General features: G+C 43.5%; 1 long non-coding RNA gene across 1 annotated transcript in view; it reads right to left on the reverse strand.

Annotated features, from left to right (window-relative positions):
- LOC127010292 (uncharacterized) overlaps positions 1-22894 on the reverse strand; it is a 58581-nt gene extending 35687 nt beyond the window's left edge. The window contains exons 1-2 of the long non-coding RNA XR_007763033.1: positions 22844-22894; positions 7864-8878 (exon numbers count right to left, since the gene is read on the reverse strand). This is a non-coding gene — a long non-coding RNA (uncharacterized LOC127010292). The remainder of the gene's footprint in view (positions 1-7863; positions 8879-22843) is intronic.
- Between the last annotated feature and the right edge of the window lie 1104 nt (positions 22895-23998).

Below are 23998 nucleotides of genomic sequence, written 5' to 3' on the forward strand. Positions count from 1 at the left end.
GTAAACACACACACACACACACACACACACACACACACACACACATTCTCCTTGTTCATCCTGCGCTGGGGCTGATTATTATTATGCTGGGGTAGATAATGTTTGTGTGTTCAGGCTCTTGTTGATGCTGAGGTTACGTGGAAAAGAATTATGTGAGTGGGTACATTGTTATAGAAGAGGAAGTCTGTTGAATATGTTGGTGAAATTACTTGTGGGTGAATCATATGAGTGGTGTGTGTGTGTGTGTGTGTGTGTGTGTGCGCGTGTGCGCTAGGCAGGGATTAATTATGTTGTTTAGAAAGTCCTTTAAATGATTATGCTGATGATCAATATATGTGGGAGGAGGGTGAATCATGTCTTGTGTGTGGTAGGCAGGAAATTCTTATGTTAGGTTAAAATGAATCTATAAAATAATTTGTTGATGCTGAAATTACTATGCGGTGAATCCTGTCTTTAGTGTATGTGTGTCTGTACCAAGCAAGAATGAATTATATATATGCTAGAGTAGAGGAAATATGTTAAATATATTATGTTGATGCTCAAAGTACGTGTGGGGTGAATACTGTCTGCGGTGTGTGTTCTAGGCAGGAATTAATTATGTTGGGATAGAGAAAGCTGAATTTACATTGCTGTACATCATGTCGGTGTGTACCAGGCGGGGAAGGATTATGCTTTGTCTATGTCGGGGAGAAGGTACCTGTGTGTGGGTGGGTGTGAGTGCTTTGTGAAGGTAATAAGGTTGAATATAATAATTAATTGGTAACATACTTAAATGCTAGTACAAACAACACTTCTAACGAACTCGTATAACCTCCTGGCGTACGGTAGCGGACTTATCGCTATATCACTCTCAACTCTGTGTGACCCAGTAGCCTCTTTCCATGCGTCAAATCATTCACATCAAAGTACTCCTTCACCAATTCATTCACCACTCCTCCCCTACTCACTTGCGGACGTTAATCTCGCTAACCACCTCATTCTATACACTTCTTGACCCAGTAACCTCTTTCCACGTGGCACATCACTCCACTCCCTCGCCAATTCGTCCTTCACTCCTCTCCCTATGCGTCTCGCCGTGCAGATTGGGTTCACTGAGTCTCTACGAGGTAAGAGTGAGGGGGAGAGATATTTCGGTCCGCAGCTGTACATTGTGGGGTCTATGTTTAGGTGTTGGTGGTGTGTGCGCCAGTAATTTAGACCGAGCAGAAGAACACAACCGCAAGACAGGTGTTGGTGCTGCTTTACTACACTAACTGGGTGCGTTTGAGTGCCAACTAACCCCAGAATTAAGATGCTTTGGATGTGAAGACTAGGTGTTAATGAGGTTGTGTTTAAGGGTACTAACGAACATGACCCAAGTAGAAAAATCGTTTATGCGCACTTTATTCCATATCCATAAAGAGTCCTATGAATTACTATTATTATTTCTTTATTGATTCACGAAAAACTGCAACAAATAAGGAAGCCATTGATATGTATAATGATAAATGTAGGTTTTGGGGAAGAAAGTAGCTGAGAAACATTTTTTTCCGCCGCGCTAAAAAAAAAAAAATGCTTGGACCGGCGAAAACTTATTGAAACTTACGGTGCGCGAGAGGGTTAAGATACGTTGAGTGTTAGGGCAAATAAGTGTCAGTAAGGCATACCGTACATACATAAAGTAGATGTCATATTCAGTGCATTCATTATACGTGTGTCTAGAGACGCATATGACACTAGAGATTAATGAATCGTATATAAATCTTCATCAATGCCTTTAACACCATTTACGGAGGAATATATATTAGAAATGCATTGAAAAAAAGTTCTGAATTTATTTATATTCTGGATCTTTACACTATGGCAAAAACGTCTGTTATTAATCTTGTAAGTGGAGTGTGTGTGTGTGTGTGTGTGTGTGTGTGTGTGTGTGTGTGTATGCGGGGCAGTATGTTCGGTGTAGGGGAGTTTGTCTTCTTAAATTCTCCTCTGCTTCTTTCTTTTCACGCTCATTCATCACGATTTCCTCTCTTCTCTTTCTTCGATTCTTCTTCGTTAATCTTTCTTTTCCCCAATTTCTAGTCGGTTGATGCTTCCTTTCTCTTCCCTTCCGCTCCCCTTCCCTCCCCTCCTTTCCCTCCCCTTTCCTAACTCTCAATTTCCATCCCTTCCGTTCCGTTCCCTTCATTTCCTCTCCCTTCCCTTCTCTTCTCTTCCCTTTTCTTCTCTTCCCTTTCCTCCCCTTCTCTTCCTTTCCTCTCCATTCCCTTCCCTTTCCTTCAATCTCCTTCCCTTCACACCCTCCTCTTCCCTTACACTCCCTTCCATTACATCCCTTTCATTCATTCGGTTCGCAAATCCCCCAAAAGCATCCTCTCCCATTCCTAGCATCACTTTTTATCTCCCTATCCCTCACCCTCCTCCGCTGATCCCCTATTTCCTTCCTCTCCTTTTTCTTACTCCGGCTTACCTATCCCTCCCTCTCCCTGCTCTACCCTGCTCTTCCCTATTCCTCCCTGCTCTCCCTGCCTCTCCTTTCTCTCTCTGCTGTACCTTCGCCCGTAAGTCATGGCTGGGGGCTGCTTGGTATTCATGGGGCAAGGAGGAGAGGAAGAAGGGGAAGGGGAGGGGCTGAGGGGCGCTGGACACCTTCTGCGAGTCCACGGCAGGAGAGAGAGAGAGAGAGAGAGAGAGAGAGAGAGAGAGAGAGAGAGAAAGAGAAAGAGAGAGGGTGTAGAGGTCTAACACTGTATTCAGGTGGGGAGATGAGGGTAAGAAGGGGAGAGATGGGGAAGGGGGAAGGGAAGGGATGGGGAAAGGATGGGAGAAGGGAGGGGGAAGGGAGGGGAAAGAAGGGAAGATATAGGAAAAGGAGAAGTGAAGGGATTGGAAGAGTGGGAAGGGAGAGGGGGAGGGGGAAAAAGGGGAGAAGAGGTTGGGGAGGAGGAGAGGGGAAGGTGTTGGGTGACGGGGAAAGAGGGGTAGGTAGAGAGAAAGAAAAGAGGGAGGGGTTGGGGAAGAGGGAGATGGGGAGGGAGGGGAAGGAAGGGGAAGGGATGTGGCTGTCCAACACTCGTCCAGCTCAGTTCTCGTACAGATGCACTCTCAGGGGTGATGGAGAGATCGTGTTGCCATGACGACCGCCTCCAACTGCAGCGATTACCCCGGCCCAGCGTGGAGGGCCGAGCCGCGTCCACCAGCGCCGCCCGCCCCTCACCTGTCCCGCCCGCCTGCATGCCTGCCCGCTTGCTCTCTCTCTCTCTCTCTCTCTCTCTCTCTCTCTCTCTCATTCATGTAATGATTCTAACATAATTTTCTGCTTTTTGAGAGGGTGTTTGATGGTTAAAGACATTATTCTAATCAAAACATTATCTCTTGTAGTTATTTCTTCCCCTATTCTGTCTGTCTGTCTGTCTATCTATCTATCTATCTATCTATCTATCTATCTATCTATATCTCTCTATTTATCTCACTTATGCTATTAACGCCGCCCTTAGGTAATCCCTCCCAATAAACAAACCCCGCCGCCTTGTTCTGCACCATTCATTCAGACGGTGACGAGGTGGGCTGTTTTCATGGCCGCGGTGGTTTCGGCCCCAATGACCGTGAGATGATATCGCTATGACTGTTCAGGCGAGTGAGGATCACTATGCTAAAGCCTGGCAGATGGGAGGCTGTGCGGTAGGTAGGAGTTAGACACAGCGAAAGTACCGTGAACGTGACTTGCCTCCAAGGAAGCCATGTACTGTCATTCTTATTTTAGTGGAGGAGAGAGGAGGAGTCTGCACTTTACAGACAACGCTTCCATTCTGTCAGTCTTGGCACAAGCAGCAGCGGTATTAGTGTTGCAGGAGAACAAAGGCTCCTTCCCCATGAACCCTTTGCAGAGCAGTGGGGAGAAGACGCCGGAGAAAGTTTCAGAGGGGGTTAAAGGAAGTCCTTCAAATAAACACATTAACTCCTTGGCCTTTACATATGACGCCGGTGATAATGAAATAATCTGTGACCCGGTAGAATACCATGCTGAGGCCTCTCCTTGCAAAGCTGTAGGAGCACGGTGGGCGGCCGCCGCGAACCGCGAGACTGAGGCGGCGCGGCGAGGCTCCTGGGCCGAGGAGGTGGACGAGGCCTTCCCGGTGTGCGAAAACCTGGAACACTTTGCATCGCTTTATTCAGACTTTGTGGAAGACTTCAACGGTGGAGGTGAGTCCTCTGCCCCTGTCCCTGCGCCGTCGAAGGTCATGGACTCGCCTAAGATTGTTCCTGTCTCTACACAGTCCGAGATCAGTGACTCCCCTGCCAAGACTGTTCTTGTCCCTACGCGTTCTGAGGTCCCGGTAAGGTCTTTTATTAGGGCGGTACAGGATTGCATGCCCAGGGACGGAGTGTATCGCCGCCAAGCTGCGACGCACCCGCACCAGGCTAGTCGATACCAGGAGCAACACTTGACGCACTACCAGGGTGACAGGGCTTGGATGAAAAGTCTTCAGATTCGGAGTCGCAGACAAGTCCACTACCGAGGCCGACGGTCTAAGGGAAAGAGCGGACGGTGTTCAGAACAGGAGCGCGAGCGACAACACCAGCAATGCTATGATAACCCCAGGACGCGGCTGCAGCTTCCAAGACGTAGCCGTGAAGAAGCACAGCGTGGCCGAGGTAATGAGCATCGTGGCCACAGTTCCAAAAAATCATAGGTGTTACAGAACCCAGGAAGACCAAAATATCGCCCCTCGTCGTTGCTTAAAAACTGCTTAAGATTGTGTATTGATGAGAGATTACATACGTCTTTTTAATTTATTTGCCTATTGTCCTTCTCTGTGTGCCTCTATGCCCTCGCAGTAATAGCCTCGCGTGTGCTGCTTGACGTGTTCGTGACCTGCGTGTTTCAAGAATGACGCGTTTGGCGGCAGCGCGTGCGAGGCGGGGACAGATAACAGGGTGATGATTGCTACCCTTTGTCTTATCTTCCTGTATCCACCTATGTAAAGAGGTTAAAAAACAACAACACCTAATAGAGTCTGATAAGGCACTGATGAAACACCTCGCACGGCACGCACCTAAATATGGAAGGGAATGATTGTACGTTTATGTGTGTGTATCATGCATGTGTGTGTGTGTGTGTGTGTGTGTGTGTGTGTGTGTGTGTGTGTTAGCTAGTAGATGATATAGAGTTAATATTGTCACTGATCTCTTTGTCTTTTGTTTTGTATAGTAACATTGTTTTTAGTTATGTTTGGGTAGAGGATATTTCTTGTGTATATATAACTGGCTTTACATACGGACTCTGTTACTGTTATTGACGTTGATAATAAAAATGAAGGAAAAGTTTTGGAATATTAATTAGTTTCAGGTCCATCCTTTGACCAATAATGCTCCTCCTCCCCATCCTCCTCCTCCTCCACTATCACCTCTCCTCCTACCCTCCTCTTTCTCCTCTCTCACTTCTCCCACCCTTCTGCCCTCCTCCTCTTCCTTCTCCTCCTCATAGATATTATCAGTGAAGCTCAAGTAGAAAAAAACAAATGGAAAAACTTTATTTCGAGAATCTATCCCTTCCTCACCCTCCTCCAAACCTTTCTCCTTCACCACGTCTCTCTCTCTCTCTCTCTCTCTCTCTCTCTCTCTCTCTCTCTCTCTCTCTCTCTCTCTCCTTCCCTAACCTCCTTATGTACGTAGCATCTCTCCCGTCTCATTCAGTCCCTTCCCCTAATCCCGTCTTTCCCTCCCCTTGCTTTCCTCCTTCTCTTTTCTACTTCTCCTTCTTCCTCCTCCTCCTCCCTCCTATTTTCTCCATATTTCCGTCTTTTTCATTCTTCTATTCCTGGTCTGCCCTCCTCCTCTTTCTCCTTTTCTTTTCGATTTTTCCTTCTTTCTCCACCTCTCCCCGTTTTTTTCTCCTTATTTCCGTCTTTTTTATTCTTCTATTTCAGATTTTCTCTCTTCCTCTTTCTCCTGTTCTTATTTTTTTCTCCTTTTCCTTCTTTTCCTCATTCCTCCTTACTTTCTTATGTTCTTATGTTCTCATCAACCTCTCCCCTCATCTCAGCATCCACGCAGCATCCAGAGTCACCATCAATGTCAAGGTCATCTCCCAGGCCTTCAGTTTTTACCCAGCAATGCAGATAAAAGTTCCCCCGTGAAAAAGCGTGAGCGAAAGGGATAAAAACGTAAGATAGATTGGCAACGAGTGAAGGGAGAGAAGGAGGAGTGAGGCAGGGTTTGGGGAAGGGAGAATTACAAGTGGAAAGATAAAGAGAGGAAAGGAGACAAAGGAGGGATTAGAGGAGAGAAGATGGAGGTAGGAAAGTAGGAAGAGAAAGAGAGGAGAAGGTAGGAAGAAGAGGGAAAAAAGTATAAGTAAAAATGAAGATAAGGAAGAGGGAGGAGCAGAAGGAGGACAAGGGGAAACATGAAGGAAAAAAGAAGAGGAAGAGGAAAGTAGAGAATGAGAAGGAGGAGGACGAGGACGAGGAGGAAGACAAAGAGAAAAAGAAGGAAGAGAAGAAGGGAAAAAGAAGAGGAAGAAAAAGAGCAGAGGGAAAATAATGAAATAAAAAAGAAAAATAAGGAGAAAAGAAAAGAAAAGGAATCGGAAAAAGAAGAAAAATAAGAAGAAAAAATTACAGATAAAGGAGGAGGAAGAAGTAGGAATAGGAGGAGGATCGAAGAGGAGGACCAAGAAATAAAGAAAAGGAGGAGGGGGAGAAAGAAGAAGAAGAAGAGAAGGAGGAAGGGGAGGAAGCTTTGGTTTTGTCGGGTCCTTCTCGGGGTGTCAGACTAGCTGTGGGGACGTGAGAAGCGGCAAAGAAACGGCGTGAATTGCTCGTCTCCTTCCTGGCAGGCGAGAAATTTTCCTGGCTAATCCGTGAGGGAAGGAGGCGGTGGTGGTGGTGGCGAGGGTGGTGGTGATGTTGGTGATGGTGGTGGTGGTGGTGATGTTGTACTGATTGATGTAGTGGTTGTGATAGGGATTGTGTTGTTAGTATGCCTTTTGAAAGATGTTTTAATTTCCTTCGCTGTTGTTGCTGTTGTATGTTATTGTATATGCTAGGTTTTATAAGATTCACATTTCTTCATTTCACTATTTAGTTATTTGTTCTTAGGTTGTATGTGTAAAGTTTAGTTAAAGGGGAATGTTTTGATGGTAAATTTTGTTTATTTATATATTTTTTGCTAATAATCCAGAATACTCTACTTTTTCTAAATCCAAAAACTAATGGCGAATAAGCCCCGCCTACGCCAGCCAGCCCAGCAACAACCAATAAGATTTAGCCGTTTCCAGCGTCTGTCAATCACTTGCAGCCTGAGTTAGAGAAGGGACGTGACCTGACTGCGGAGAGGCTAATGCTGTGTGGTTTAAGAGGGAAAATAAAAGGGAGGAGATATGTAACAAGTTGATATGAAGAGAGGTTACTAAGTTGAGAAGCAGCTCTCTTTATATTCACCTGTATTTGTTCTTTCTCTTTTGCCTATTACAAACTTATTTATTTCTATCCTTCTCCTCCTCCTTTTTCTTTCACCTTCTCCTTCTCCTAAAACACCTCATTCAATATTCACATTTTCTTGTTCTTGCTCTTTTGCCTATTATAAACTTACTTATTTCTATACTTTTCCTCCTCCTTTTTCTTTCACCTTCTCCTTCTCCTAAAACACCTCATTCAATATTCACCTTTTCTTGTTCTTGCTCTTTTGCCTATTACAAACTTACTTATTTCTATCCTTCTCCTCCTCCTTTTTCTTTCACCTTCTCCTCCTCCTCCTGAAACAGCTCACTCAATATTCACCTTTTCTTGTTCTTTCTCTATTTCATACTACAAAGTTATCCCTATCCTTTTGCAGCTCTTAACTTCCTCCTCCTCCTCCTCCTCCTCCTCCTCTACTCACCTTCGAAGTTGTACCCTGGAGTTTGTTTCATCCCGTTCTCCCTCGTGTTTCTTCTCTTCTCGAACGTCTCCATCTTGGGAACGAATGCGAGGGGTGTGCGTGGGCTTGCGGAGACGAAGATGGGGAGGAAATGGGAGTGCGGAGGGGAGGAGGGAGGAAGGGAGAAGATGAAGAGAAGGGAAGGAAGGGTGAGGTCAGCTTTGGGGAGGAAGAGGAGTGCCGGGACGAGAAGGGGAGGGAGGAAGGGTAAAGGGGAAGGGAAGGAAGGGAGAGGTCAGGGCTGGGTAGGTTACTGCAGGGACAAGGAGGAAGGGAAAAAGGAAGAAAAGAATGGGAAGGGAAGGAAGAGTGAGGTCAGGTTTGGGTAGGAAAGTGCAGGGACGAAGAGTAAGGGAATAGGTAAGAAGAAAAGGGGAAGGGAAGGAAGGGTAAGGTCAGGTTTGGATAGGACGACTGCAGGAGGAAAGAGGAAGGGTAAAGAAGGGTAAGGGAAGGAAGGGTGGGGTCAGCTTCGGGGAGGGGGACTACAGAGACCAGGAGAAAGGGAATAGGTAAGAGAAAGAGAGGAAGGGAAGGGTAGGTAAGGTCAGGTTTGGGTAGGACAACTGCAGGAGGAAAGGGGAAGGGTAAAGAAGGGTAAGGGAAGGAAGGGTGGGGTCAGCTTCGAGTGGGTAACGTGGTTGTTCCTGGTGGCGTTTCTCTCTTGATTTCTTTGTCTTGGCGTTGGAGTTTTCAGGGAAGGTTTTGGTGCTGAGGCGTCACTTCCTTCATCCGTGTGCGTCTGCCTCCTTTACCGTCCACATGATGACGTCACTACGCACACACGCAGAGAGACCCCTACACGCACATACACACGCTCCTCCCGTACACAGATGAAACGGTAGAGAACACACAATAGAGACTTCACTGGTTTCTGTTTTTTTTTCTAGTTTCTTTTTCTTTTTCTGTCAGTGCGTGCTAGTGTTTCTCAGTAGCAGTTTTCTTCATAATCATTTTTCTCTTTTTTTATCTTCCCCTGAAAACCAACAAATGGATTCCTAATTAATTTATCGCTTAATTTTCTTCTCCTTTTTCTTCCTTCCTTCCTTCCTGTGTATTTCGTAACCCGCTTTTTCTCTGTATATATATTTGCTTTTCCTATTTTCGTTTCTTTTAATTCATCGCTTAATTTGACTTCTTCCTTCTCTTCCTTTCTGTGTATTTCCTTTCCTATTTCCTATTTTCCTATTTCGTTTATTAATTCATCACTTAACTTTTCTTCCTTCTCTTCCTTCTTTCGTTCGTTCCTTCTCGTGCATTTCTTTTCCTATTTCGTTTCTTTTAATTCATCGCTTAATTTCCTTCTCGTCCTTTCTTCGTTCCTTTCTGTGCATTTCCTATTTACTATTCCCCATTTTCCTATATCGTTTCTATCAATTCGTCACCTAATTTTTCTTCCTTCTTTCTTTCCTTCCTTCCTTCCTGTGCATTTCGTAAGCCACCATTTCTCTGTATATTTGCTTTTCCATTTTCGTTTCCAGCGGCTCCTTAATGACCTGTTTCCGCCTTTCCTTTGCATTCATTTATATTGCTTGCGTCCTCGCCTCCTTTTATTTTTCGTCTTGAGTTTTCGCTTTTCCTTTCCCTTTATTTGTATCGTTCCTTTTGTTTCCATTTCATTTCATTTAATTTGGTTTTGTCTTTATATCCCAACGTGACCTGGCATAGCGGAGGGTCATTACGAGGAGGAGGAGGAGGAGGAGGAGGCTCAGGAGGAGGATGCGGCCTTAATTAATGGTATTTACCGTGATGTTCCCTGGACTGGTTGTGGTGGTGGTGAGGGTGGTGGTGAGGGTGGCTGATGGAGGTTGGTGGTTGGGGTGATGTAAATGGAAGGCGGAAGAGGAGAGGGATGAGAGGGAAGGGAAGAGGGAGAGAGGAATAAAGGAAGATAACATAAAAGAGGAAGTTGAATTTGGATATATGAGTGAGTGTGACTTTTATCCGCGTTGTTTTCTTTGTTTATCTTTGTCTGTTTCCTTTGATGTAAAAATGTAAAACTATAAAAAAAAGGGGAAATAAATAAAAGGGAGTGTTTGATTTTCAACGTTAGCAGAAGCCAACAACTCAACATTTAAGAGAAGACAAACAACAAAACCTAACTCACAATTACAAAAGGGAAGTGAAAACTCTAAAACAATAAACAAGCGGCAGAGTAAACACAAACTTTTAAACCACGAGTCAAGCAAACCTTTCTCATACTAACAAAAACAGGCTAGACTCCCCTTTAACTCTCCACTTGTATAACTTTCCTTTGCCCCCTGAAACACCTGCCGCTGCCCAGGTAACTAATTCGTCAGGTGTGTCTGTGTCTCTTCCTCGTTAGGGTTTAGGAGAGGGACGAGAGAGAGAGAGAGAGGAATAGACAGATAGGAACGAGAGGGAAAGGAGAGAAAGGATGAATTAGGGTAGGAGATGAGGGAAGAGGAATAATGGGTAGAGAGGATAGAAGTGGGAGAAAAGAGAAGAGAGTGGAGAGAAAGAGATAGTAATAGGAGAAGGGAAAAAAGTGTATGAGAGAGGAGAAAGGGAGAGTGAAATAGGGAAAGAAAAGGAGAATAAAAGAAGAGAATGCATGGAAAAAGTACGCAAAAGAGAGAAGTGAAAAGAGGAAAAAAAAGATAAGCTCTAAGAAAATTACGGTTAGGAGAGAAGGAAAATAAGGAAAAGGGAGGAGAGAAAAAGAGAGGGTGGAGAGAGAGAAGGGAAAAAATAATAAGGGAAAGCATAGGAGGAAAACGGAATCAGGTTAAATTATTGAAGAGTTGGGAGAGAGAGGGAGAGGAATGACGAAAGGACAAGGTGAAAGCTAGAAGAGATGACAGAAAAAAAAAAAACAATATTAGGCAGTGGATAATTACATAGAGAAGAGAGAAGGAAAAAGAGAATACATGAGAGGAAAACGGAAACAAGTGAAATGATAGAAGGGTAGGGAGAGAGAGAGAGGGAGAGGAGTGACGAAAGGACAGGGAGAAGGCAACTCAATTAAATGTCGATGATTAAAGCGTCCAGCCGCCGTGACGAGCTACCTGCGGGCCCGTCCCGCCCTGCCCTACCTGTGCGCGCGGGAAATAATGGAGTAATTAGTGTGAGGCCGTGGATTTGTGATAGACTTGCGGCTGACGTGACAAAAAAGGAGACTAATAGAATGGTGTTTTGCTATTGTGTGTGTGTGTGTGTGTGTGTGTGTGTGTGTAAGTGGGTATGAGAGAGAGAGAGAGAGAGAGAGAGAGAGAGAGAGAGAGAGAGAGAGAGATGATGGTGATATGGTGTGTGTGTGTGTGTTTCGTTACCCTCTCTGTCTGTCTGTCTGTCCTTCTCTCTATCTGTCAGTCTGTCAAGGTTGGTGTGCTTGTTTGTGTGCGTGCGTGCGTGCGTGCGTGCGTGGTTTAAAACATTGTGTTTGTTCGGCTCTTAATGTATGCATGGGAATTTCCGCTCTAGTGTCTCGCATCAGTGTGGCGGTGTTGGTGTGTTTTTAGTGTGTGTGTGTGTGTGTGTGTGTGTGTGTGTGAGTGTGTGTGACTGGTTAACTTTTACTCATCTTTTAATTCTTCGTTATTTTCTCTCTCTCTCTCTCTCTCTCTCTCTCTCTCTCACCACCACCATACATACATACACGTCATAATCGAGTCCCATACATAGCGACTCGTATAATTGGTTCCCCGCCTCTGAAAGGAGTCCCCGGGCCGGCCTCGCGCGCGGCAAAGCTTTGTTAATGAATTGCTGTTTTCTGTCATAGCTTTTGTCCCGGGCAGAGTTTGAAGTGACGCCTGATGATTGGCGGGGCTCGATTTGGTTGGGTTGTTTAGATGCTTTCTCTCTGTTTACTTGTTTTGTGTTCATTTCGTTCTCTATCTTTGTTTTCCTGTTCTCTGTTTACCTATTCCGTGTTCATGTACTTCCCTACCTTTGTTTTCCTGTTCTCTGTTTACCTATTCCGTGTTCATTTACTTCCCTACCTTTGTTTTCCTGTTCTCTGTTTACCTATTCCGTGTTCATTTACTTCCCTACCTTTGTTTTCCTGTTCTCTGTTTACCTATTCCGTGTTCATTACCTTTCCTACATCTGGCTGGGATTGATTTCCTTGATTGCTTCCTTTCTATCTGTCTACCTATTCCGCCTTTATTTCCTTTCCTACCTTTGACGGGGCTTGATTTGGTTGGATATTTCACTTCTCTCCGTCTACCTATTCCGTTTTTCTTCCCTTCCCTATCAACTCAATTTGCCTCCCTGTCTTGCCTTTTCCCATATATACCTTCTCTTCCTTCACCTACTACCTCTGCCTAATTCAAAGACATTCTAGTTATTAATATTTCCTGAGTCTTCTCTTGCAGACTCCTTACGTTCTTATGTTCTTATGTTATCTCATACTTACACACTTTATTTCCGACTAACTCTGCGTGATTCATAGACAGCCCAGTTCTTAATATTACCTGGGTAGCTTGTTACATAGATTGATGGATATATAGATAGATGGAAAGAGATGTTTGTCACTACTGTTTGGTTCTAGTGTAATGTTGTTTTGGTGAGGGGCTGGTCCTGTATCAGAGTGAGGTGTTTGGCGGCCTCTACCTCCCAGAGCCAATTCACGCTCTCCCTCCTCCTGCCATTCCTCCCCCCTTCCTCCCTTTCATAGATAAGATAAACAAGTTGACTCGATTAAAGTAGTAAAGATAGCGATAGTGGTAGTAATCTTTATCATGCCCACACATACACAGTTAGATAACCATACATGACTAAACACACACACACACACACACACACACACACACACACACACACACACACACACACACACACACACACAACCTTCCCCTTTATAAATCCGTGGTCGGTCGGTAAAACTCGCGTCGTTTACATATTTTGAAAAGTCTCGATGGATTTTTCTTGAGTAGTATTTGCATAAACGTTAACTGCTGTTTAGTGGCCGGAGACACCCACTTCCGACGCACCCACCGACCCGAGAGCCCGTTCAAAGAGTGGAGATACTGTGGGATGATTTGACTTGCGTATTGGACTGACCGCAACGACATAATCAAGCATTCTCAGAGGCTTTCGGTTATCACAATTAATATTTCCCAAGCCCACAAAGGAGATTAGTCGGGTTTTAACATCGTAGTGTAGGGGTCTTATCACACTACCATCAGGGTCATAAAACTACCCATGGAACACAGCCTCAACGAAAACCTTAGTCAGTATGGGTGAGTAACCCTGAAATGTTTAGGAAAATGGATCTTAGACTGAAGTGAAGCGTGTGGATTCTTCTTTTAATAAGCCAACAGTGAGGAATGTGAGGTATGTTTTAAAGGATGTGAAGTAGCTTGCAATTTTGGTTGGAGAGATTTCTTGATACACGTATAGCTAAACTGCATTGAAGTGTGTAAAAAAATAAAAAAAGGGTTCTGAGAGAGGTGTCAAATACTGTTATCAATATCGGTGAGAGAGGTATCTTGATTCTACCCTTTACAGACACTCGATCTTCCAGTAATATTGTGAGACCTAGTTATTATATGATTTTGCCTTTTTTACATATAATAGTTCCCCATTTAATGTGTATACTGAATTCTTTTGTAAGTTGCACCTTCTACATATTTAAGTACTAAGATACAAAATTCCCCTCGTCATATTTTTACCATTAGCATCCTGTTTTGGAGTTCTTTGTAATGTTCCTATTTTCTCTCTATATATCTCCTTTTTACTCCTCCGTGTTATCCTCCATAGATTGTTTTAATGTAATTTGGCTCCTTTTTGAGCGTTAATATGCAAAGGCCGGGAAGTTCAAGGCATCATGTAGTACTTTTTCATTCCAAGTTAGTCTTTTCATCCTTTGGTCGTCCCCTCGCCCGCCTCCTTCTCCCTCCTTTTCACTTTTATTTTTCCTCTTTCCATTTTTGTAGACGGAGGAGAGGGAGGAAGTTTTAGTCATTCAGATCCTGCTCCAATTTTTTCTCTCCATCCGATTTTTTTTCTCTTCTTGGAATCTCTCTCTCTCTCTCTCTCTCTCTCTCTCTCTCTCTCTCTCTCTCTCTCTCTCTCTCTCTCTCTCTCTCTCTCTCTCTCTCTCTCTCTCTCTCTCTCTCTCTCTCATATATCATTTTTCTCACCTCGTTCTTTCCTTCCTTTCATCGTCATCTCATATTTTAAGTTCGTCGTAAAGTGTTTCAAATTTTTGCTCACTAAGTTTACGGCGGAACGTTCTTTTGCGCGTGTTTTGGGTGCTATAAACCTCGCCCAAGCGTACGATAACTCACCAATCCACGCCAGTATCGGAGGCGTTTTCTTTCCTTCTATTAGAGTCCACCGCATCCCATCCGTCACGCTCTTCTCCTCTCCTCTTCTTGTTCACAGCGTCTCCTTCTCCTCCTTCTCCTCTTCCTCCTCTTCTTATATACAGGCTCTCTTTCTCCTCCTTCTCCTTCTCCTCTTCCTTCTCTTCTCAGTTTCCTTTCTAACATCCTCAGTATGTCACTTTCCATCAGTTTGCATCTCGTTCCTTACTCTTAATTTCCTTGCCTTTTGTCTCTTGCTTCCTTTCCTTCTCTTTGTGTTTTCATATTTGCTCTCTTACATCTCTCTCTTCTTATTCACACTCTCCCTCCCTCCCTCTCTCTCTCTTCAAGCCTTTTGCATTTTCTTTTCTTTTTTAACAAGTTTGAATTCACACTCTTTTTGTCTATTGTTCTTTGTTGTCCTCCATCCCCTTATATTTCTCAGTTTCTTCCTGACATCCGCATTACATAAATTTTTGTTATGTTTTGTCCTATCCCTCACGCCCTTCTTGTATGTGGTGCCAGTCTTGAGCACCACCAAACTTATCTATCTTTTATTTTACTTATTTTATCGTTTTGCTTATTATATCGTTTTATTTATTTATTTCTCCATCGGATTATGGCTCTGAAGGAATAGATTTGTCCCCCTTCCTTCCCCTTCCTCCCTCTTCCTCCCTTAACTCTTTCGGTAGTCTGAGGGAAGGTCTTTTATATACCACTATTCTGCTACTTCCTTCTTAAGTTCAATGCATCTCTTATCTTTTACCATCACCACCACGGCACGTCTTAGCTCTTGCCCAATCCATCTAAGCCTCTCAGATATCAAGTGAATCATCTGTATTCTGGATGTCGTCTCTTACCACTCCTTTTTAGCTCTGCGTATCTGTATTCTAGATGTCTTCACGTTCACTTCCTTCTTTAGGTTTGTTTAGGTTTTGTTTCTTTGTTTAGGATGTCTTAACTTATCATTCCCTTCTTTATCTCTATTTTTTTATATTGTAACACCACCAACCTGTTTCTTCATAACCATCGATTCATCCGCCTAAGCCATTATGAGTTAGGATTGGTATATCATAATGTTTTTGTCTCTTTTTCTCCTTCCCCTTTCCCTTTCTCCATTCTTAAGTCATCCGCTTCTTTAAAATCTCTCCTTGCACGACGTACGACTCACTACTTAACATGCGCTGACCGTCAAGATGTCTTTTTCTCCTCCCCCTTTCCCTTTCTCCATCCTTAACTCATCCGCCTCTCAGTAACCTCTCCTTGCACCAAATATGAGCCTTTTCTTAACATACGCTATCCGTCCAAGTCTAAAGGGAAGTAAAGCCTCAGTGACCCTCAAGAGACCAACGCAACTTCTTTCACCTCACGTACATGCTTTTAATTGGCCCAAACTCTAAGGTCCCCGCATCCCAAGTTCGTGAAAAGCCCGACACGCCGCTCCTTTTAATGTCTTATATTGAAGTAAAATGAACCAGGGTACAAATTTAATGTTCTCCCAGTCGATAAGATTCACGTAGAGGTCTCTGAGAGCACGTTTAGGGGCTGCAAGGTTTCCGGGGATCAGTGGAGTTCTGTTATTATTATTACTTTTATTATTTAGTAGTAGTAGTAGTAGTAGTAGTAGTTGTAGTAGTAGTAGCAGTGGTAGTAGTACATTAATTCAGTATGTTCTATTCTGCTTTTCACTCACATTTTCCCTTATTCAGCTTTGATTGTTAATTGGAGTCGTTTTAAAGGATCTATGTTTTGGGGAGCAACAGTTTTTCATCTTCTTCCTTTACTCTTTCAATGTTTGTTGTTTGATCGTTGATTGGAGTATTTGTAAGTCAGGTCCATTCTTTATAAAATACGGAGAGAGCAATTTAATGGTTTGTGGTCTCTTTGCCTGAATGTTGTTTTACGATAAAACGCTATTCGCTCACTCACTGTTAATGGTTTTGTAGGAAATAGAAGTAAGTTTTCAGGCAGGTCAAACGCCTCAATACATTTTTTTACTGAATGACCTGTACGAAATTTATGAGAATGTATTGAAGGGAAGTTAAATATTCTATGAGATGAATAGGGAAGAGAGTAACTGAATGGCTGACGAGTTTGAGTCCCAGTCATGGGGTGGATGGTCAGTGTGTGTGTGTGTGTGTGTGTGTGTATGTGTGTGTACGCGGGAGTAGTGTAATTAAGTGCTGTTTGTTGTACGTGGGGGGATGTGATAGGCACACACACACACTCCAATACTCTTCCATCTGTCCTCCCTTCATGAAAACGGCGCATGAGAGAGAGAGAGAGAGAGAGAGAGAGAGAGAGAGAGAGAGAGAGAGAGAGACAAGGTTACAAATGCTTTCAGTGCTTGACATTTATCTTATGCAAGTGTCTGGAGGCGCAAGGGATAGAGTTCGCGGCGGGATATATATATAGTGTGTGTGTGTGTGTATGTGTGTGTGTGTGTGTGTGTGTGTGTGTGTGTGTGTATGAAGCGCATAAATTCTCCAGTTTGGAAGACGAGGCGAAAATATTTTGGTGTGTCGACGTGGGCTGAAGTGTTTGTGTGTATGTGTGTTTGTGTGTGTCTGTGGGTTGGTGTTTGTTTTTGTGATTGGTGTTTTCTTTTCTTAACCTTGGAGACCTGATTATTATGTGTGTGTTGTTGATGTGTGCTAATGTGTGTGTGTGTAAGTGTGTGTGTTTGTGGTTATCTTGTTCTTAATAAACCTCGATCCGATGATAATGTTGAGGTGTCGCCATGCGTGTGTGTTTGTGTTTGAATGTTTGTTTCTGTGTGTTTGTGGCTTGGGTCGTATTCTTCTTTATTAAACCTCTAAGACACAATCAACGTAACTGACTCCTTGTGGTGGAAAGTTTAATAATACTTGTTCTGGTTTATGGTCATCGTGCTTTGTGTCTGCTTTTCTTAACTACTTCTTTGTCTCTACACACACACACACACACACACACACACACACACACACACACACACACACACACACACACACATATCGTATTCCTGCCAGTATTCAACAACTACATACTGCATTCTACTTCATATTCCGTACACTCTCATGCACTAATTCATTTTCTTTGACGCACACGCACGAACACAGACGTAAACAGACACTCGCACTTGGTTTCTCCTCCTGCACTTACCCACTCTTCCTCCCTCTTTCCCTTCCCCACTATCCCTCTATTCACGTCTCCCTTCCTCCCTCTTCCTTTCTCTTTCTTTCTGTCGTTTCCAGATTGGCAGAAAAAAACATACACACGCAGTCTCTCTCTCTTACCCACTCTCCATCCCTCTGCTAACCTAAACTAACCTAACCTAACCCTAATCTAACTTAACATAACCTATCCTAACCTAACCTAACCTAACCTAACCTATCCTAATCTAACCTTACATCGCCTAATCTGACCTAACTTAACCTAACCTAACCTAACCTAACCTCCCTTTTCCCACTCTCCTTCCCTCTATCACTCTCTCCCTCGCAATACTCCTCTATCTCTCCTTCCCTTCCTTTCTCTTCCATTCGGTCCCTCCCACACATATACAAACATTCAGTTCCTCTCTCCCACGTCCCCCTTTCCCTCCGGCCTTCCCATCCTCTTCCTTTCTCTTCCTCCGTCCCTCCCACACGCCCACTCACTTAACGAACACGAGAAGCATTGATTGGATTATCCTCACTGTGTACAGACGTGTGTGTGTGTGTGTGTGTGTGTGAGGGGTTTGTAGTGTGTTGTTTGTGGGTCGATGGTGTTTATGTAGGGGAGAGAGAGAGAGAGAGAGAGAGAGAGAGAGGGATTGTTAAGGTCTGATATGGCTACGTCTCTCTCTCTCTCTCTCTCTCTCTCTCTCTCTCTCAAGGTCCCGCCCAGCAAGAAAGTTCAATCATTGTTTTGTCGCCTCCAAGAATTTGCTTTTTTTCCTTTCTTTCCGTCGCCTTATTATGGCCGAGAGGAGCAGAGGAAGGTCACGATTCTTTTATATATTTTTTTTTTCTATTTCCCGCTGTTTTATTTCGCGTCGTAAAATTTCTTAGATTTATTCGTGAAATACCTAAATGCATTCTTTTTTCACCCACGAATTCATCTTGCCCTTTGCTAACAATATTTTCTTTTGCTTACTCTTTTTCCTTTTGCTAACCATATTTTTCCTTTCGTTTACTAAAATTTCCGTTTCTTACTTAAGTTTGCATTTGCTCACTATAATTCCCTTGTGCTCACCAGATTTTCCTTTTGCTCATTGTAATTTGCTTTTGCTAATCATATCTTCCGTTTGCTCACTATATTTTCCTTTTGCTAACTATAATTTCCTTTTACTTACTATATTTTCCTTTTGCTCACTATATTTTCCTTTTGCTAACTATATTTTCCCTTTGCTCACTATATTTTCCTTTTTCTCATTGTAATCTGCTTTTGCTAACCATATTTTCCTTTTGCTCACTATAGTTTCCTGTTGCTTACTATTTTACCTTCTGCTTACCGTATTTTCTCTTTCATTCACATTATAATTCTTTGGCTTTTTTATGTGTCTAATTATATTTGTGTGTGTCTGTATTTTTAATTTTGTATCATCATATTCTTAAACTTATTCACAAAATCCCTAAATGCATTCTTCTCACATTCATACATTTATCGTTCTCTCCACCTTTCTTCTATTTCCTTCTCTTCCTTTTACTATGTTCATTTTTCCTTGTTGTCCTTTCATTCTTTTTGCTTCCTTTTCCTTGTCGTATTTTTTCCTTCCAGTCACATTGTAATTATTTTTATGGTCACGACTTTTTCCTTGCCTTTCCTTTTATCTCCTTCCCTGTCCTTTACTTTCTTTTATATCTTTTGCTTCGTGTGTATGTTTCTTTGTATATATATGTGTGTGTATGTGTCTGTTTACGAATGTCTGTATGAGTCTATGGCTGTTTATTTTTCTAATGTTTCCTTATCGCATTCTGGTATCGTTTTCTTGACCTCTATTTATTGTTAGAGGGTCATACATTTTTTTCACTAGCATATAAAAATTGACTTGGAGAGGGCAGGCAGATGGCTTACACAGAGAGTGGCTTATTCACAAACCTCCCTCCCTCCCCGTCCATAAATCTCCCTAACCTCCTTTTTTGTGGGTCTCCCTTTGTTGTTATCGGTGCTAGATGGCTCGCTCACTTTTTTATCCATGCTGTAGATGCTTCAGTTGTGTGTGTGTGTGTGTGTGTGTGTGTGTGTGTGTGTGTGTATTTGGGGGGGTAATTGTTATGTTCGGTTTATAGAGTCTACCCCTTGAATTTAGGTTTTCTATTAACGTTTCAGGAAAATCGATGCGTAAATTATGCGTATGTGTTTCTGTAGTGCAGCGTTTGTAGGCAATTACGATGCCATTACCTTAAAAGCCCCTAGTTTTTATTATTTGGGTTGTATTTTTTCGTTTTCTTAATGGGGCGATATCCTTTCAAACTGCTTCTCTACTCATAGGTCTTAATATCTGGAGGGAAGTTCGGTATTCTCAAACATTTCGGAGCTTCCACACTCACTCAGGCTGTCGTCGAGTTTGTGTTAGTATTTCCATTGGTAGTTTTATGTGCCTAGTGATAGTTTGACAAGTCTTCTGCACCATGAACGTGAAAAACACTCATGAGAACCCGACTAATCTTCTTTGTGGTCGCTGAAAATGTTTGTTGTGAGAGCCGAGAAAGTCTGAAAATATGCTCCCCTGTCCCTTGCTCCAGACTAAGAGAAAGTACTGCCCTCAACTTACAAACTGTTTTAAACGTTCACAGGTGTCCCTCGAGCCTTAAGAAAGTACATACACTCACCCCGCCCCTTTCTCCTCCACCCCCCAAAGCGCGAAGTTATAGATCCCCGGGGAAGCTTCCAAGAATGCCTCCAAAAATGTGAAGTAATCTTTTCACATAAGTGTTCAGCATGAATTTCAAAGAATGGACAAAAATAACTAAGTGAAGAGATGAAGAAAGAATCTGTGGGGAAGCTTACTAGAAATCCCCACAAGATATTAAGTCATTCGTATGGGTAGATTTTCAGCATGTGTCAAAGTAAAAGTAGATAAATAACCTATTAAAGAGATGAAATTAGAAGCTTTGCCAGAGCAGGATGCAATATGCCAGCACCAGGCATGTAATGTGTATATTATAATGTACATGTGTATGTATGACTGTACGTGTGGCGACACCCGGTCGGTATTGCACAACAGGATGTCTTACAACACGTCGTGCTTTTGGCCGTGGGAAGCTGTGATGAACTGACACTAGGATCAGCAAATGATGACTTTCATCAGCCAAAAGCGCTACGTGTTGTTAGACATCCTGTTGTGCGACACCGACCGGGTGTCGCCACACGTTCAATCATACATACACATGTACATTATAATATACACATTACATCTTTTTTTATTTTCGCCACACGTACTGTCATACATACGCATGTACATTATAATATACACATTACTGGCAATATAAAGAAAGATAGATGACGCTTGAAAAGACCTTTATCTCGCAGGGAACTAGTGATGGCTAATGCCGTTAATGGTAATGAATGAATGATGATGATTAAATGTCTTGTAGTTAAAAAAAAATCCAGTCAACAGGTGTATTCATTGTTCACGATTAGGCCGCAGTTAACGGACGGGTGATAGATGACGCCACCAACACAACTGCGCACGTGTTATAGATTAGGAGGTATTTAGCAAACGCAGCGAAACTCAGAGAAGCTGTCACATAACTTTCGCTGTACGTTCTATACATTTGTTTTCTTTAGTTTTTTCTTGTTTACTTTCTTTATCATATTCTCTTTGCGTTTGTTTCGCATATATTCTTCTTTATTTCTGTTCATCTTACTAGCCTGTATCTTCAGTTCATTTGTTGCTTCTATAAATTTCCAGATAACAATTAACTAAAACGTGTAAAATAACAAAGGTATGGAATCACTTCATTTATTTTCTTTGTTCATTATTTTCTTCATATGTTTGTTTCGTTGATATTCTTCTTTATTTTATTTCATCTTCCAGCGTCTGTCTTCAGTCCATTTGTACCGCTTTAAATTTCCAGGAATGCGGTCACTTAATATTGTTTTTTTTTATTTATTATTTTCTTCACTTGTTTGTTTCGTTTATACTCTTCTTTATTACAGCTCATCTTGCCATCGTCTATCTTCACTCCATTTGCTACTGCTTTAGATTTCCAGGTAACGAAAGAACAAAGGAATGCGGTCACTTAATATAGTTTCTTTTTTATTGTTTTCTTCACCTGTTTGCATCGTTTATACTCTTTTTTTTATATTAACTCATCTTCCATCGGCTATCTTCAGTCCAGTTGTTACTCCTTTAGATTTCCAGGCAACGGACAAATGCACAAGAACAAAGGAATGCGTTCACCTAATATAGTTTCTTTTTTATTGTTTTCTTCACTTGTTTGTTTCGTTTATACTCTTCTTTATTTCACTTTATCTTGCCATCGTTTATCTTCAGTCCAATTGTTACTGCTTTAGATTTCCAGGTAACTGCCAGGTGCAACAAAGACATGCGGTCACTTCATATAGTTTCCTCGTATTTGCGGTCAATACTTTTCCTTCTTTTTTTTTCTGCTGCCAGCGCCCTCTTTCACTCCATGTGTTGCTAGGTAGCCGCACAGTACCGAACACCACCACCACCATCACCACCACCACCATCACCACCACCTTTACGACCACCACCTCTACCTCCTCCTCCTCTTGCATCTCAAATTACTCTGTTTCCATTCACACTCCACACTTGTTTTCCTATATGCACACTTTTCTGTTACTTTCCTTCCTTTCTTCATTTCCTCCTCGTTTTCATAATCTTTCAAAGTGACGTATAATGGGTTCCCTTCTTGCCCTTTTGTTTCATTTGGTTTCATTGTTAACTTTTCTTTGTTGTCACGTGGCCCGGCTTCGTCAATTTCCCTTTGATGTTTCTTTTAGTTTTCTTACACACTTTCAAATCAAGGTTTTTCATTCTTGTTTCGGTAGTGCATTAGGAAGATAGCATTTGTTTTATTTTCCTTTTTTTGGTTTTCCTCACGTCATTTTCTTCCCACATTAATCAGTTCATGTCTAGTTTCTTTTCGTTTCCTTAAAGCTCTTCTTGATTTTCCAGGGAGAATGAATACATGGTCCTGTGTCTTCCTATTCCCTTCCACATTTCATCACATTCCAACGTGTTCTCACCCTCCTTACCCTGCTCTCTCTCTCTCTCTCTCTCTCTCTCTCTCTCTCTCTCTCTCTCTCTCTCTCACACACACACACACACACACACACACACACACACACACACGCCCAGCCGCGCGCACGCCTATACGCACATTCGCATACACGCCCCTTTACCGAACACGCGGATGGGTGAAGTACGCCAGCATCCCTTGGCAACACGAGGGGCGGCGCGGCGTACACACACACACACACACACACACACACACACACACACACACACACACACACACACAGAGGGAGGGAGGGAGACACAGGTGAAGTAAGCGTGGAAAGTCTCTCCCTGGAATCATCAAAATCACTGAAGAGTCGCACACGCTTCACTTTTGTTCTTCCATATTCTTTACTTCCTTCCTCTTTGCCACGCACCGAGGCCTATGCGCTCCTAGGCCTACACACACCTGCGGGACACCTGTTGCCCGCCGCCGCACGTGCCCGAGGTAACAACAAACCCGTCTTATCAGCACGCACCCACGCTGGCTACTGCCTACCTCACCATACACCGCGTGACGTCACCCCAACCACCACCACCAACACGACCATCTCATGAGAATCGATGCCAACTACTCACTAACACGGCCTCGCATTCTCTCATCTCCTCCTCCCTCTCCTCCTCCTTCTCTCCCTATACACCGACCCTCCTCACACCCTCACGCCGCCCACATGAAGGAAGCGGAGACTGAGGCGTGCAACGGGAAAATAGTCGAGGTTTTAGCGTCCAGCCGCCCATGGCAAGACTAGGCGAGGCAAGGACGGCTGTGATTGGTCGGCTCGGCTCAGCATCCCCAGTCTGGCCTTGATTCGGGGACTGGGAGAGAGCGTGGCGGAGGCTGCGAGCACGTGGTTTGGTATGGCGGCTTTCTCTCCCCTCTCTTCCCTCTCTCCTTCCCTCCTCTCTCCCTCAGAGGATTACACTGCCTTCCCCTCCCTCTCCCATTTCTCCCCCCTCTCTCTGTCTCCATCTCCCATTTCTCTCCCTTCCCTCCCTCTTCTCTTGGTCTCACTCTCCCCTCAAGTCCATACCACCAGCCCCCATCTCCCTCTCTCTCTCCTTTCTCTCCCCTCTTTCTCGCTGTCTCTCCCTCCCTTTTCGATGTCTCTCCTCCCTAAAGTCTACACCTCTCGCCCCCCTCCTACTCTCCCTCTTCCTTCTCCCTCTCCCTCTCCCTTTCTCCTTCCTCCCTTTGTTGTCAATGGAGAGAGCTGTTGAAGGGAAGTAGAGGAAGACTGATAAAGGGCGTGCCGCAGCCTCTCCCCCTTCTCCCTTCTTTCCCTCTCTCTCCCCTCTCCCGTCTCCTCCCTTTCCCTCTACCCTCACCCCTTACCCCCTTATCACTTCCCTCTCCTCCCTATGGCTCCCACTTCTCTCCCCTCCTCTCCCCTCTTCCCGCCCCCTCTTCTCTCCCTCATTTCCCTCCGGCATTCCTCAACCCTATCCACGTTTCTTTCTCTCCACGGCCTATCAACATGTTTCTTTTTCTCTTTATCTTGGAGAGAGAGAGAGAGAGAGAGAGAGAGAGAGAGAGAGAGAGAGGATATAATTAGCATCACAACAGACACAAAATAAATCGAATCGAAGGAGGAGGAGGAGGAGGAAGAGGAGGAAT

Source organism: Eriocheir sinensis, chromosome 43 (genome assembly GCF_024679095.1).
Source record: "Eriocheir sinensis breed Jianghai 21 chromosome 43, ASM2467909v1, whole genome shotgun sequence".
Classification (NCBI taxonomy): Eukaryota; Metazoa; Arthropoda; class Malacostraca; order Decapoda; family Varunidae; genus Eriocheir; species Eriocheir sinensis.